This window comes from Diuraphis noxia, unplaced genomic scaffold, assembly GCF_037042655.1.
Source record: "Diuraphis noxia isolate RWA-SAM2 unplaced genomic scaffold, SU_Dnox_SAM2 contig0002, whole genome shotgun sequence".
Taxonomy (NCBI): Eukaryota; Metazoa; Arthropoda; class Insecta; order Hemiptera; family Aphididae; genus Diuraphis; species Diuraphis noxia.
The window spans coordinates 73,019,196-73,032,968 of NW_028301712.1; the positions used below are offsets into that span (position 1 = coordinate 73,019,196).

The 13,773-nt window shown below is 27.6% G+C and overlaps 1 long non-coding RNA gene across 1 annotated transcript; it reads right to left on the reverse strand.

The window, feature by feature from the left end:
• Positions 1-615: 615 nt before the first annotated feature.
• On the reverse strand, positions 616-7,603 carry LOC149058894 (uncharacterized). The gene is made up of 2 exons (XR_016190558.1): positions 7,134-7,603; positions 616-777 (listed from the first exon to the last, which is right to left on the reverse strand). It is a non-coding gene; the product is annotated as an uncharacterized LOC149058894 (long non-coding RNA).
• Positions 7,604-13,773: the final 6,170 nt, after the last annotated feature.

Genomic DNA, 13,773 nt, shown 5'->3' on the forward strand with positions numbered 1-13,773 from the left:
AATATGATTGATAATAATATTATCTTATGTAACATAATGATGATTCCATGCATTGAGACTTGAGAGGCTTAGAATCATTGGACTAGAACATTTTTTATGAATTTCTAGCTTAAAATAATTTGCGAATTTGCGTGATTTTTACGTATTTTGTCAAAATGAACACGCTGAATGCTTATAAAAAAAATCGTGACTATGAATTTCTTTTATTTTTCAACTGCTATTGTAACAATATGTTAAGAGCTTTGTATCAAAGTTTCAAGCTTTTCTACCCAATAAATAAAATTTTATCGATATTAGTTTAAAAAAAAAACTTATAATGATCGAAAATTGCAAATACCTATGAATAGTTCAACTTAAGTTAAAAATTGTATGGTGGATAGAATATACTTATATAAACATTCAGTCAAAATTTCATGTATTGTCATTTGTTTTAAAGTTACATCAAAAATAAAAATCGATTTTGTCGAAAACTGATTGTGCTTAAAATTTCCCGTTTTTCCCTTTCGAAAATCGAAGCACTTTTACTGTCCCATAACATGATGACAGACACAAAAAAAAAAAAAACACACACACACACACATCATGGTAAAATCAATAAAAATTAAAAAATATATATTAAGTATAAAACATAAATTGTTCTTATATTAAGTTTACAAAATTAATTATTAATTTATACAAATTACACAAACAACTTTTTTTGCCCGACGTTTGAATATAAAATAAGGCACAATTAAGGCCTTGTAGGATTGTTTGAATAAAAACAAAAATATTGAATGCCTGAAAAAATAATAATAAAAAAAGATATAAATTTATCCTGATGGAACTGCCTCTCTTAAGAAGCCACTGCGATAAGTATTTTATATATTATTCTTTATTATACTAAGTGTAAACAAATAATCGTCATACTACGTTGAATGACCGAGTCGATTTCTGGCAACGTTTTTTATAATGTTATTATTGCTAGTGTTTATGAAATGCACTTTTCGCACGCGAAAGTCGTGGAGAATAAGGTGAAAAAGTGAAAAAATATCTGTCTGGCCAACTAATTTAATGCAATGAAGATTTTCCATTCTTTAACTTATATATAATTATATAATATTTAACGGCGAAGAGCTGTAACGTGAAATTGTAATGGTCAACGTACATCAAAGACGCGCAGTTATGATAATATTATAATAGAAAACATTATATTATGTTGTAGGAAGTACAATGCGTGAGCAACGTGATCCAGTGATATTCACAGCTTGCGAAATTTTCAAACCATATAAGTCATTTTCTAATATTTTAGGGCCACTCAATAGAAATATGGTATTATCGATACTTAATAATAGTGGCAATTATATGTCGTGTAAAAGCAATATTATGTAATCGAATGGAATACATTAGATTAGAATTATAGTCATAAGCGTGCGCACGGGGGAGGCAGGGGAGGCGGTTGTCTCCCCTGCGAGATTTTCCTCTACACCAAAATATTATATTATATCTACCAATTGGTGAAAATCGGGTGGGGGGATTGGAGTCTGGACCTCCTTAGCTAAAGTATTGCCTCCGCTGCCAAGAATACCTACGCACGCTTATGATTATAGTCCCATTAAATAATATTATTTTAAGACTTAGAAAACTAAAAATGCAGACTTTTAACTCCTAAAACTTTGTTCAGGATCTAAGACTTCTAGCAAAAATTGTTTTATCTTAAAAATTGTTATCTTAGTTATTTTTCCTCTCAAGCCAATCAATTCATCTTTTTATTACTATCATTATCCAATTGACTTATCGTGCTTTATGTATAGATTCTAAATATAGCTTTTTAAAAATAAAAAAATAAAGTTATTCCTCATTCAAATATTCACAAAAGTTTTCATTTCATAGCTAAAATTGGAAATTTGTATTGATGATTCTCAATTTTTTTTTCTCCTTGTATCAAAACAAAAAAAAGTTTAGCGAAAAGTTATGCTATGTAGGTATAACCATGAGATATTTTAAATTTTTACAAATTTTTTCAAATGGTACCTACTCGTTCACCTTTTTCAGTTTTCATTTTTAAAAATTTCAAAAGAAAAATTGTATGTGGGGTCAAAATCATGTTATATTCGATTCGAGATTCTTAGTTTGTTCGTTTACCAATTAAAAAATATCGGAAACAGCTCAAATAGGTACATAGACGTAATTTTTGTTTATAAGCGTCTACAGCTTAATGATTATGAAATTGGGTATTCGCGTGTAAGTTAACGATTAGTTAGGTCGGACGGGTACAACTATATTATTGTTATCATAAACTTGTTGTTTATACAGTTATAATCTATATTCTATAATATATACATTCCATAATAGCGCAGTATATATTTTGATCGGAAGACAGATAAGCGCAGCTAAATATTATATTCACCTCGTCAGAAAAGAAGAAACATCAGAATAAGAAGCCCTTTGTCTCTAAACTCGTTAAAGGTTGATATTATATATTATTATTATTTACTCGCGCGGACAATGATGTGCGCAAATATTGAAGTACCTTGGGGTTTGTGGCCTCTCACCGGTATATTATAATAATACAGTGTTAGAAGATAATATAAAATTATATTATGTTACATAATATAATCATATTGATAGCAACATTTATACGTCTTGTAAATGCAACATCGCAAATTTGGAGAATCGAATACGTTTAGGTAAGCATAAAATGTGCGTGTAAACAACAATCCGGAAACTTAGTGCGCGGATAAACCGAACGTCGTAGTGTACATCATCATCATGATAACAACACGTCATCTAAGTCTGCATGTTTGTATATGTATAGGTTAGTTGTGCGCAAATATGTATTAGATATAATATTATAATACTTAAACGACTATATTATTCTCCAGCATTATAAAACGTATGGCATGAAATAGCAATGCGTATTATATAGACGTCCACATAATATATTATGAAATAATATAAGCGTACGGTGAGCAAGGTTTAAGATATTATTATTATTTATATTATAATTTTTTTTATAAGCATTTACAGTTCAAATTTTGACTAAATACATAAAAATTACGGCTATGTTCAAATAATTATCTAATATCTTAGATAGAAATTCATAAAAGTTTTTCTTTTTAATTCTAAGATTTGAGAATTTAATACGAGGCTCATAATATATTTTTACAATAGCAGTTGAAAAATAAAATAAATATAAAGTCACAATTTTTTTTTAAAAGCATTTAAATTTAAATTTTGACAACATACGTAAAAATTACGAAAATTCGCAAATTATTTTAAGCTAGAAATTCATAAAAATGTTCTTTTTAAATCTAAGATTTGAAAATTTTTAATAATCTATAATATATCCTAGACAGATAAACCGTCTCCGTTCAGAATCGTTTTTCGCATACAATGATACCTATCATTGCATTCAAATTTAACCTACCCTAGTCAGAGGTCCACCCCACCCCCAATGTACAGCAGAGCGATATCCACTTACCCGCTTTTTTGTTTCGATTTGGTCGTTTCCAGCTCGTGATAAATAATACACCAGCATTTGAAAGTCGCCTTTTTAATAAAACTCCCTCAGATGACAGAAAAATTATAAGGTATATAAGACCTTTTGAATATAATTCTTGACTGTATCAATTCCAAGATTTTCAAACAGTTTGAAATACCATTGGACAAACACACACACTAAGTGACCACTCTTCCATTACCTACGAGTTATTTTGCGAAAGTTTATATATTATGCTATATAATATTACACTTATGGAAGGCGTACTTATTATAATACTTCCGGACTTGTTCCGGACGTTTTCTGATCGGGTTATTGCGGCGGCCGCTGAAGAGCTCGCATATTATATTCTCACGATTTATCCACGGACTTACGTGCGCATGTATTATATTATTATTATTTTTTCTCTTATTTATACTATCGTTGTGGTGTATAACATTTATATATATTGTGCATACCGGTCGACCCTTCAAGTGGTAAAATAACATCAACTGTGGTAAATCTAGTCGTGAGGCGAGGAAGCGATATACCATGTATACATATGGGATTATATATTATATTATATACAGGGCGTTTCGCCAAGTTTGTTCACTACCATTTTATCTCTTGGTTATATAATATCTACGTTAGAATTATGATTTTTGGAAAATCGAATTATACTAATTAGATCTGGATTTTCATATGCTCGGATTTTTCATACCATTTAACTGGTGTCCCATGATGATATACACGACTTCTTTTTTTTAACGACAATTCTCAGTAATTTACTGTTGAAGGGATTGCACACTAGCGTTTTTTGGAACAAAATTGACCTATACGTTTTTCAATGTACTGATTCAATTCTTACTTCTTCAATAATTTTGAAAACATATTTAATTTTCTTGTTCAGTCAACTTTGGATCCTTAAATTCACGTTTTTTTAAATTTATTAATCTTAAAAAAATAAGTTTCTTTTGAAATTCATAAATGCCTAGTTCATGATATACAGTTTTAAAATTTGTTTTATAACGCAGACTTTGTGATAAAATGAAACGGATTATTGAAATTATTATCCGAGAAAAAATCAAGTCAGTTTTTCGGAACGCCGTGTATAAGTCTATCGTTTTCCGAAAAATAACGGTTGTGCGAAATCCTCCCAGGGATAAAACCTCCTGGAGGACCATGCTCGGCGAATCGGTCTGTATACCTACATTTTATGTACGTCGAATTTATAACGTATTAGAAACCAGCGGAGAAACCGTAGTAAGTTGTATACAACACACACACACACACATATCATTGTATAAATGAGCGTACGGAGTTCGACAAATTTATCGTCAGACCTTATAACCGTTACACAGACGGCATACCTCGATAAATCTGTATACATACATAATATATTTAGGATTCCACGGGGTTGTTTGCGGTGGTAGAACGTCAGAGTTCCCGTGGCGTATAACTTATGAGCAATTATTACTTCGGCCGCAGCGGCTGCAACGGGTCCGATTCGGAGAAAAGCCATGCAATAGACGAAGGCGACGAGGATCTTTATACTGTACCTACCAAATATTATATCATAACTATTATTGTTAGCGTTAAATAATAATAATAACATTTGACTTTGGAGATTTCTCGAAAAGTTTTTCCATCGTCTTTAGATTTTGTGCAGACATCTTGGAAACGGCACCCCGATTGAACATAATAATAAATTATACATAATCGCTATGCACGAACTGCCCACCCGTACGTAAGTCTGCAAAGAATTTCTCAAGTTCGGTGGACCGTCATCTCTGACGATGGCGATCTATTTACTATTGCATTAGTTTCAGGATTTTTGGGAACGTTGTAGTGTTCAGCAGCGCAGAAAACATCGCAGTGTTATAATACCAGTTACAAATTACTTTTATATTTACGAAATATAGACGAGTAAGTTATAATCGTTTCGGAGTATTATTTTCATCGTTGTGCGCTCACGATAATAATGTTTGTACCACAGTTCAAAAATGTTTTTTTTCGCAATCTGTCTTAAAATCAAAGGGGTGAAATGCTCCTTAAAGAAAATTCCAAAACATCATACAGTATCCGAAGGTGTGAATTTACGAGCTTTAATAATATTTCAGTCTTTAAAATTAGTAAGGAAAAAAAAGAGAAAAATATCAAATAAAATTAAATTCTGATTACGTCTTAAACTCATTAATATTTACGATTGTAGAGAATCAATAATTATTATTGATATTAAACTCTTATAGACGATATGTTAGAAAATTTTTTTTACTGAAATTACATGACATATGCTATAATAAACGTTATAATATTATGTTTTGTATACCTAAAATTTATTTTTAATTTGCTATAATAAACGTTATAATATTATGTTTTGTATACCTAAAATTTATTTTTAATTTGCTTTTTAACGAAGACATTTATTTTTTAGCCATAGCAAGTTGTAAACAAAATTTAATAGCTTCGAGTTTTTAAAAGCTTTATGAATTCATTATGACTATTTACTATTTTGTAGGATTAAACGCTGACAGCATTATTCCATTATTCCAATATGGCCTCGTCTGAAAAGAATCCAAATTCAATCTTAAACAAGATTTGTTCAAATGTATTTATAAAACTTTCAAGAATTTATTTACTACAATGTAGTTTTTTTTATTTAATAATATAATTCACAAAGAATAATAAAGTATTAATTGAGATTTTAAGATACAACGAGAAAAACTTCAGAAAATAAAATATTACAACATATTTTATGTTTACAACTACTAATCTTTAATTACGTTTATAAATAAATGATTAAAAACGGTTAATTATTCTTTTCATAATATCCTTAATATAAATTGTTATTTTCTTTGAAGAATTTAAATTATGTACCCATAGTGTTTTGGAGCTTCAAAGATGAACAATATTGTCGGTCGTTGGAATTTAATTTTTATTTAAAAAAAAAAAAAAAAAAAAAAAAAAAACAAAGAATCAAATAAACGTATTATTACTGTTTGAAAATCATTAAAAAAATTTTTAAAAAATATTAATAATATTTTGATGATAAAAATGTCTTAACAATTTTAATATTAATATTCGTGAAAAGTTCTAGATTTAAAATCTACTCACTTAGTAAACATTTAAATCGGATATCTAAAAATATAATGTAATATTTATTCTATAAGGAGAAATACATTTTGAGTTTTGATTTTGTTAAAAGTAGCAGCGAATTACACGACATGCATTGGGTTCTGGAAAAACGTAAAAACGTTCATTTTTTATTCGGTCTTTCATGAAAACCAATTTTTCGTTTATTTCCTCGTAGTATTTGTTTGCTTGTATTTTTTTTTTTATGTTGTCGGACGCAAAATGCAATTCTTAGTTTCTGAATACAAACAAAGGAAGTCCAAGATAGTTTTTGAGTTTAAAATATATAGGATGTCGTATTTCGTCTTGTAGCTGCGCTACACTACACTATACAGTAAAGAATATTCTCTATATCTACTACATAGAGGGTGTTATTTTTGTAAGTTATAAGAAATGAGCATCTCCATATTTTATAGGTAATAATTTTCTGATAATGCAATTTAAGCCAACCCGTGATGGTTTCATTGCTGGAATTATTATCACAGTACACAATATTATAAAGGGTAGATGATTATAAATTATAATATTACCCTATCAGACTCACTGGCATTGCAGTTCTCAACAACGTCTTGATCATGTACAGTGGAAACCGTTCATTATCGCCACAACTCATTTGACGTGTGTGTATTTCTCCGAACACGACTGCCCACGGAAAATGTCTCTGCCTGTTCGTAACTGCTTTGACTCGAAGAATATGCACATACAACGAAGATAAAAATATTATACAATGTGACACACAACACGGTTGGTAGGTTAATTGAATTATAATTTAGTTAAAATTTACCCTGGATTTCGTCCCCCCTCCTCTGATACCAGCTAATGTGCTAGGAACATGTTTGTCAATCACAATTCGCAGTCATGTGTTGATCGCCACATCTTATAGATTAGACAGTACCATTGATTAGAATATCAACATTTAAAAATTTAATTAATGTTAGTATTTAGTCTAATTTTTAGTTAATTATAATGAGTAAAATCCATAAATCTCTGGATAGCTATAATAACGGTTTGATAATTTTATTATATTATCTGTATCCAATGAAATTCACCCATCTTTGTTTCTATTTTGTCCTGAGAAGCTTTCACTGCATACACAGTTGATATTAATCGTAATATTTATAATAATTATTTAGACAATCAAAAATAATAGTATGTATATTAGTTATACTATCATATCATAAACAATATATATACAACCATATTATATCAATGGTCATTATATTGGCTAATGACTGGTGTTGCAAATGATTATTAAATTACCTACTGTATATTGTATTTTAGAAATTTAGTTATGATATGGTATAATATTGGTACTTATCACAGCTCTTAAGTTAATAACTTAATATTTTTATAATTATTAAATTATATCTAAAAAAAAACTTGACAGATTCTTTATAAATTAATTCCAAAATAACTGTAATAATAAATTTTGTATAAGTAACAATCAAACAATTTTACATTTTTTTTTTTTTGATTAATTTCACAATTTATATTACTAAAATATATTTTTACCTTAGTTGTTATTTTTTCATTAGTTTTCAATAGATCGGATTCTTTATTTGTATTTTTTCAAGACTGGTTCTTTAGATAATATGATTTTTGTGGCGTAATAATATGTATTTTTTCTTACTCATTTGTTATGGTTATTATATTATTTATTATTATAATACAAATATAATTTCAATTAAAACTGCTATTATACCTGTGATTTTGGTATAACGACGTGACTTTTATATTCATATTTAATATATTCAAACAATTTTTAATCATTAAGTGATCATTAATTTTTATACTAAAAATATTTTCAAATGTAAAAATAAATCTATATACAAGTATTGAAATATATTTACTCACTTTTTTTTTTTAAATTTTATATGATATTTATTAGTATATCATAATTTATGATATATTAATATCAGAGCTTATGTATACTATATTATAATTATGAGTTTATTTCATTAATTATTTTAGACAAACTTCAGTTTGAAAAAAATGTTGATTATTTAATAATTGTAACTAGTATTCGTCTATGGGTACCATAAATAATTATATTTATCTATAGTATTATACAATCTTTGTTTAGTGTAAATTTGCTCATATTCATATTATTATTATAATTACATATCTAGAGACTCATTCACTTTAAAGTATATAAACTTTTCGATGTTTCTAAAACGTACTTAATTTCAAATAAACACTTTTACTTTCTCTAACCCCAGTGGTCTTGAATTTAGATAAATAGATACCTATCAGCTTGGTTTAAGTATTAAATAGACTTTTTGAATAAATACTTTGATCTTCCAAAGTTGTATTATACGCACCTTATCGCTTTACATCTGGATGATTGCAATAAGAACAAAAATACTTGCGTCAGCGATTCTATAAACGTTAGAAACAACCGTTGCGTGCTTTACAGATTTTGCGGTTCCATCATGTATTTACCACGAGAACGCGTTTATACAGAGTGTTTAAAGTGATTCGACAGAACGGTAGAAAAACTATTCAAATGAAGTTAATCCTACCGGTGCGTATCGAATGATGTGTAGTTCAGACGAAAGACTCGAGCCGAAATTTGATGATGATAATAATACTATAATATAATATGATATAAGTAATAAGGTTAGAGAAATGTTAATACCGTCTACATAATATATGTATGCGTGCATGATGAATATGACCAATCTTCATAGCCTTAAGTCTCTCAGTAACAGTTTATGATATCTCGTATCTCGTACCTGTCAAGGCGACTATTACACGAAATTGCTGTTTAGGGTTATCACTTTGCATTATTTAGAGCAGTTATAGAGATAACATACTCGACCGAGATGTGCTCTCTTCAGACCTGTTTCTTGAATAAGAATCATTGTTGACTTTTTTTAGTACATTGTATAAATTATAGGGCGCACACTAGTTGCCTCCCGAAGTCAAAAAGGCCCATAATTTTTATACGAATTGCCTCCCGACTATATACAAGTTGCCTCCCAACGTACCCTAAATGTTATCATAAACGAAAAGGGTCTAGTACTAGTTGCCTCCCATTAGTCAAGTGATAAATATATGAGTGGTTCCAAACATCATGTAGCAGTAGCAAAATAACTTTGTAATTTCAAAGTCGTAATTTATGACTTTTGTTATACAATATTACTTTTGTATTTGATATTTGATACAATTATATTAAAATAATTTTCATTGATACCCAAATAAAAAAGCTGAGTGAAAAAAAATATCAAATTTTGAGTACCTACAAATATTGGCTAAAAAATACAAGCCTAAGCAATGTTATAAATAATTTACCATTATATACAATATACATATTATATTAAATTATTATTACCATACATTTATGTTATTGACTAATAATAGGTACTACTTCCTATTTTGTTTGACTTATTGATTTATTATTTTTATAGTTGTGTAATTTTTTTATATATGTATAATGAGTAATAAATAATTTTTTTTAAATGTCGTATCCCAGACAACAAATGTTTGTCTAAAATTACTATTATAACATTATTCTATATATTATACCTAAGACTGATGTTTTTTAACTGCACTATATATTTTTAATTAGTAGTAAAATATGTTTTATTTGTATTGATTATTTATATATTATTATTGTTTTTACCAGGTCTGATATTTTTAATAATGAATAAACATTACCTATTTATGTGGAACTGTTTAGTGAAGTTTATGAACCACTACTTAATTATATATGGGAGGCAACTAGTGTGAACATTTTTGGGAGGCAATTCGTATATAATTATGAACTACCTGGTCATTGGAGGCAACTAGTGTAAATTAACGTTTTTATTTATGATAAGTATGGGAGGCAATTCGCATATTTTGGGAGAGGCAATTAGTATGCGTCGAAATTATACCTATTTACAAACATGGTGTGTATTTTTTTGATTAACAAATCAAAATGGTCAAAGAGTAAAAAGAATAATATGATGTCTGGAAAATCTTTTATAAGTATAAAAGAAAACATTTTTTGGTTAAATAACATATATTTAATAGATATATCGATTTTAATGATAATTTTATGTCCCGATACATAAACACTTCAAATATTATTTGCACTTGATATTATACCCGTTGTTGTATTTTATCAATTTATACCACATATTTTATTGGCTTTAAAATTAAATTATTATAATATAGTAATTTTTAACTGTAATGGTATTTAATACTAGTTGGTGACAAGTTAATGTTGCTGACATCATTCAAACACTCAGTATATGGAGAAAGTTATAGCTCTAAATATTTTAAATTAAAGCAATTTATATTTCAATATAATCAAACTAGGCAAATGTGATAAATCTCACACGAGACACAGCAGTTAAAAATTAACCATAAGTACGTTACTGAAAGAGAAAACTACACCCATATTCAACATTTATTTAAGTTCATACACAACAAAATATATTCATCTGTGTAAAACTGTAAACATATTCATAAATAATAAATAATTTAAAATATGAAAGTTTGTAAATGATCCAAAATTATACTCATACAGTCCTCCTAAAAAAATGCCTATATTACGATACAAATTTTATATTGTTTTATTTTAGGATTGACAAGTGCAAACTAATAATAATATATTTTTGGCGCTGTTAAACTATTTTGTTGTTACCTAAAAAAAAAATCTTCAATCTAATTTTTAATCAAACCCTGTAGTAGAGCGATATTACAGGTCAAAGTTGTTTATACGATTCGCTATTATTAGAAAAAACATAGCGACAGCATAATAAATTATTATAAATATATAATAATAATAATAATATTCAAAAACTATTTTTGTTTAGCCTACTGCAAAAGTTTAATAACTTCAAGTATGCTTTTATGCATAGACACTTGTATTGTATATTATATTTATACATAATAGGTGTATTTTTATTGTATGGGAACGTCATGATGCCGTTAACCAACTATGCTGCAAGAAATTTTTTAGTCAAGATTAAAATAAAGTCTTTTTTACAGCGGACATTGCTGCATGTATGAATTAATCTATCATTTTATAGAGTTTGAAGTTATGAAATGGAAGTAAAAAAGTAACAAACAAAAAAATCATGTGTATATGGCACATTAATATTGAGTATGGCGATACTCTTAAAATGTATTTCTATACAGTGATGTAACATGTAACTATATTATCTATATATTGCGCCGTGTTACAAGTGTATGAGTATATTTAAATAAAACTAAAAGGATACAGTGACTGAACATTTCAAAATAACAAATATAATTTTTTATTTTTTATAATATTCATCAATATTAATATTTATTATTATAAATACTTTAATGTTATGTTATTGTATATTATTTTACGTTCAGGCATTCGTTATTGAATAAAATTCATACACATACAATTTTTAAACAAAAATAATTTCATTAATGGATTAACATTTTCTTACTATGAAAATACACATATTTTTAGTATTTCACGTAAACAATTTAAAAATAATTCTATCAATTTTATACTCCCTCGGGCAAATATTATAAATACATGACGTAGGGCCTGTGTTGAGCAGTATTTAGATAAAACTACAGCATCTTTATCTCATCTAGATAAATATAATATCAGGTATCTGATTGTCATCTAAGATAAACTGCAGTATACCTATCAGATAAATAAATAATTTTTAGTTTTGATTGATTTGTTGGTAGTTTGGTACTTTTAATTTTTAATTTTATCTAATTATTGATCAAACAAAATATTATTACACTATTCCTGAAAATAAACGTGGATATACATATTTATTTTTATCATTGCAGTAATTGTATTGATATAGCCATATATGTATAGTATGTCGGCACATTATCGCTGACAGGGATGTGTCTATTCTTTGTTATTTATTATTACGTTTCTCGTGTAATGTTGTTTACCTACTAGAAAAGGTATCAATGAATAATATAATTTTGTCTATTTATATAAATCTAAGTTATGCTATTTATTACGTAAAAGTGTAAAACCCTCGTCCAGCTACCCACATTATTTCGTGAACTTGTATTTAGAGAAATATTTTATGATGAGGCGTAACTTCAAATCTATAGGCTTATTTATATTATATGGTATAATTATTAAAAATGTATTATAGTATAGACAGTATTAGATCGTATAGTATTCGGAACTCGGCAGTCGCCACTGTCCCGCAAGACATTCACAACTCCACGTTATAATAATCATAATAATATTATTATCTTGATTTTTGGATGGTGAAGCGGTGTCCGGAGGGTAAATCGAACACAAAAAGCTCAGAACATAATACTATTTGGTATACCTTGTAAAGTTGTAAGCAATAATTGTTATTTTTATTCAATTGCTAACGAACACTCGCAGTCGTCGCTCAACGTTGAACCTTGAACGTATTTACGTACCTAACAAAAAAGAAAATATGAATATCTATCGTAATATCTAGATAAAAAAATATGTGCCTTTATCTTTATCTAGGTAAAAGTAAAAATAATCATCTGAATCTGAATCTAGATAATCGTTTACAAAATCATCTTTATCTTATCTAGATATTATTTTTGTTATCTGGGTTCAACACTGCGTAGGTCAACCTAATAATAATAATAATAATAATATGATATAATTTATTATAATTTTAAGTTTCAAATTTAGGTATAATGTTATTTGATAATAAATCAAAAATCTACTATTGAATATTTATCCTCCTTTTCATATTAGTTGTTCATGTTAAAAACAACTATATTATATTTGATAATATGCGAGCCTAGGACAATTTTTGAGTGAATTAAAAATATAGAGTTTTTACTAACGTACACACGAAGACAGATACTTGGAAATAGTTTAACTCTATATTTGGACACTAAAAAGTTAAAATTAAGTGGATAACATTTTCTAGACGTGAGACTCGAGCAAATAGATTTTTTTTAACCTAGGTATTGTAGTTTTCAATAAAAACAAAGCTTCCCTGTTTTTTACTGTATATTATATATATAGACATGTATAATATACGTTTTTTAGAATTTAGTATTTTTTTTTTCGAATTCTTTAACAGCATCAACGAAAAATGTCTTTTAATACGTTATAGTACTTCACTATAAAATTTTATTTTATGGTTACATTCCTTATCATATGTCTACTTTGTTATAATAATACAATGGTAGAATATATTTTGTTCTTGATCTATACTCAATAGGTTTATAACTAATTGAAA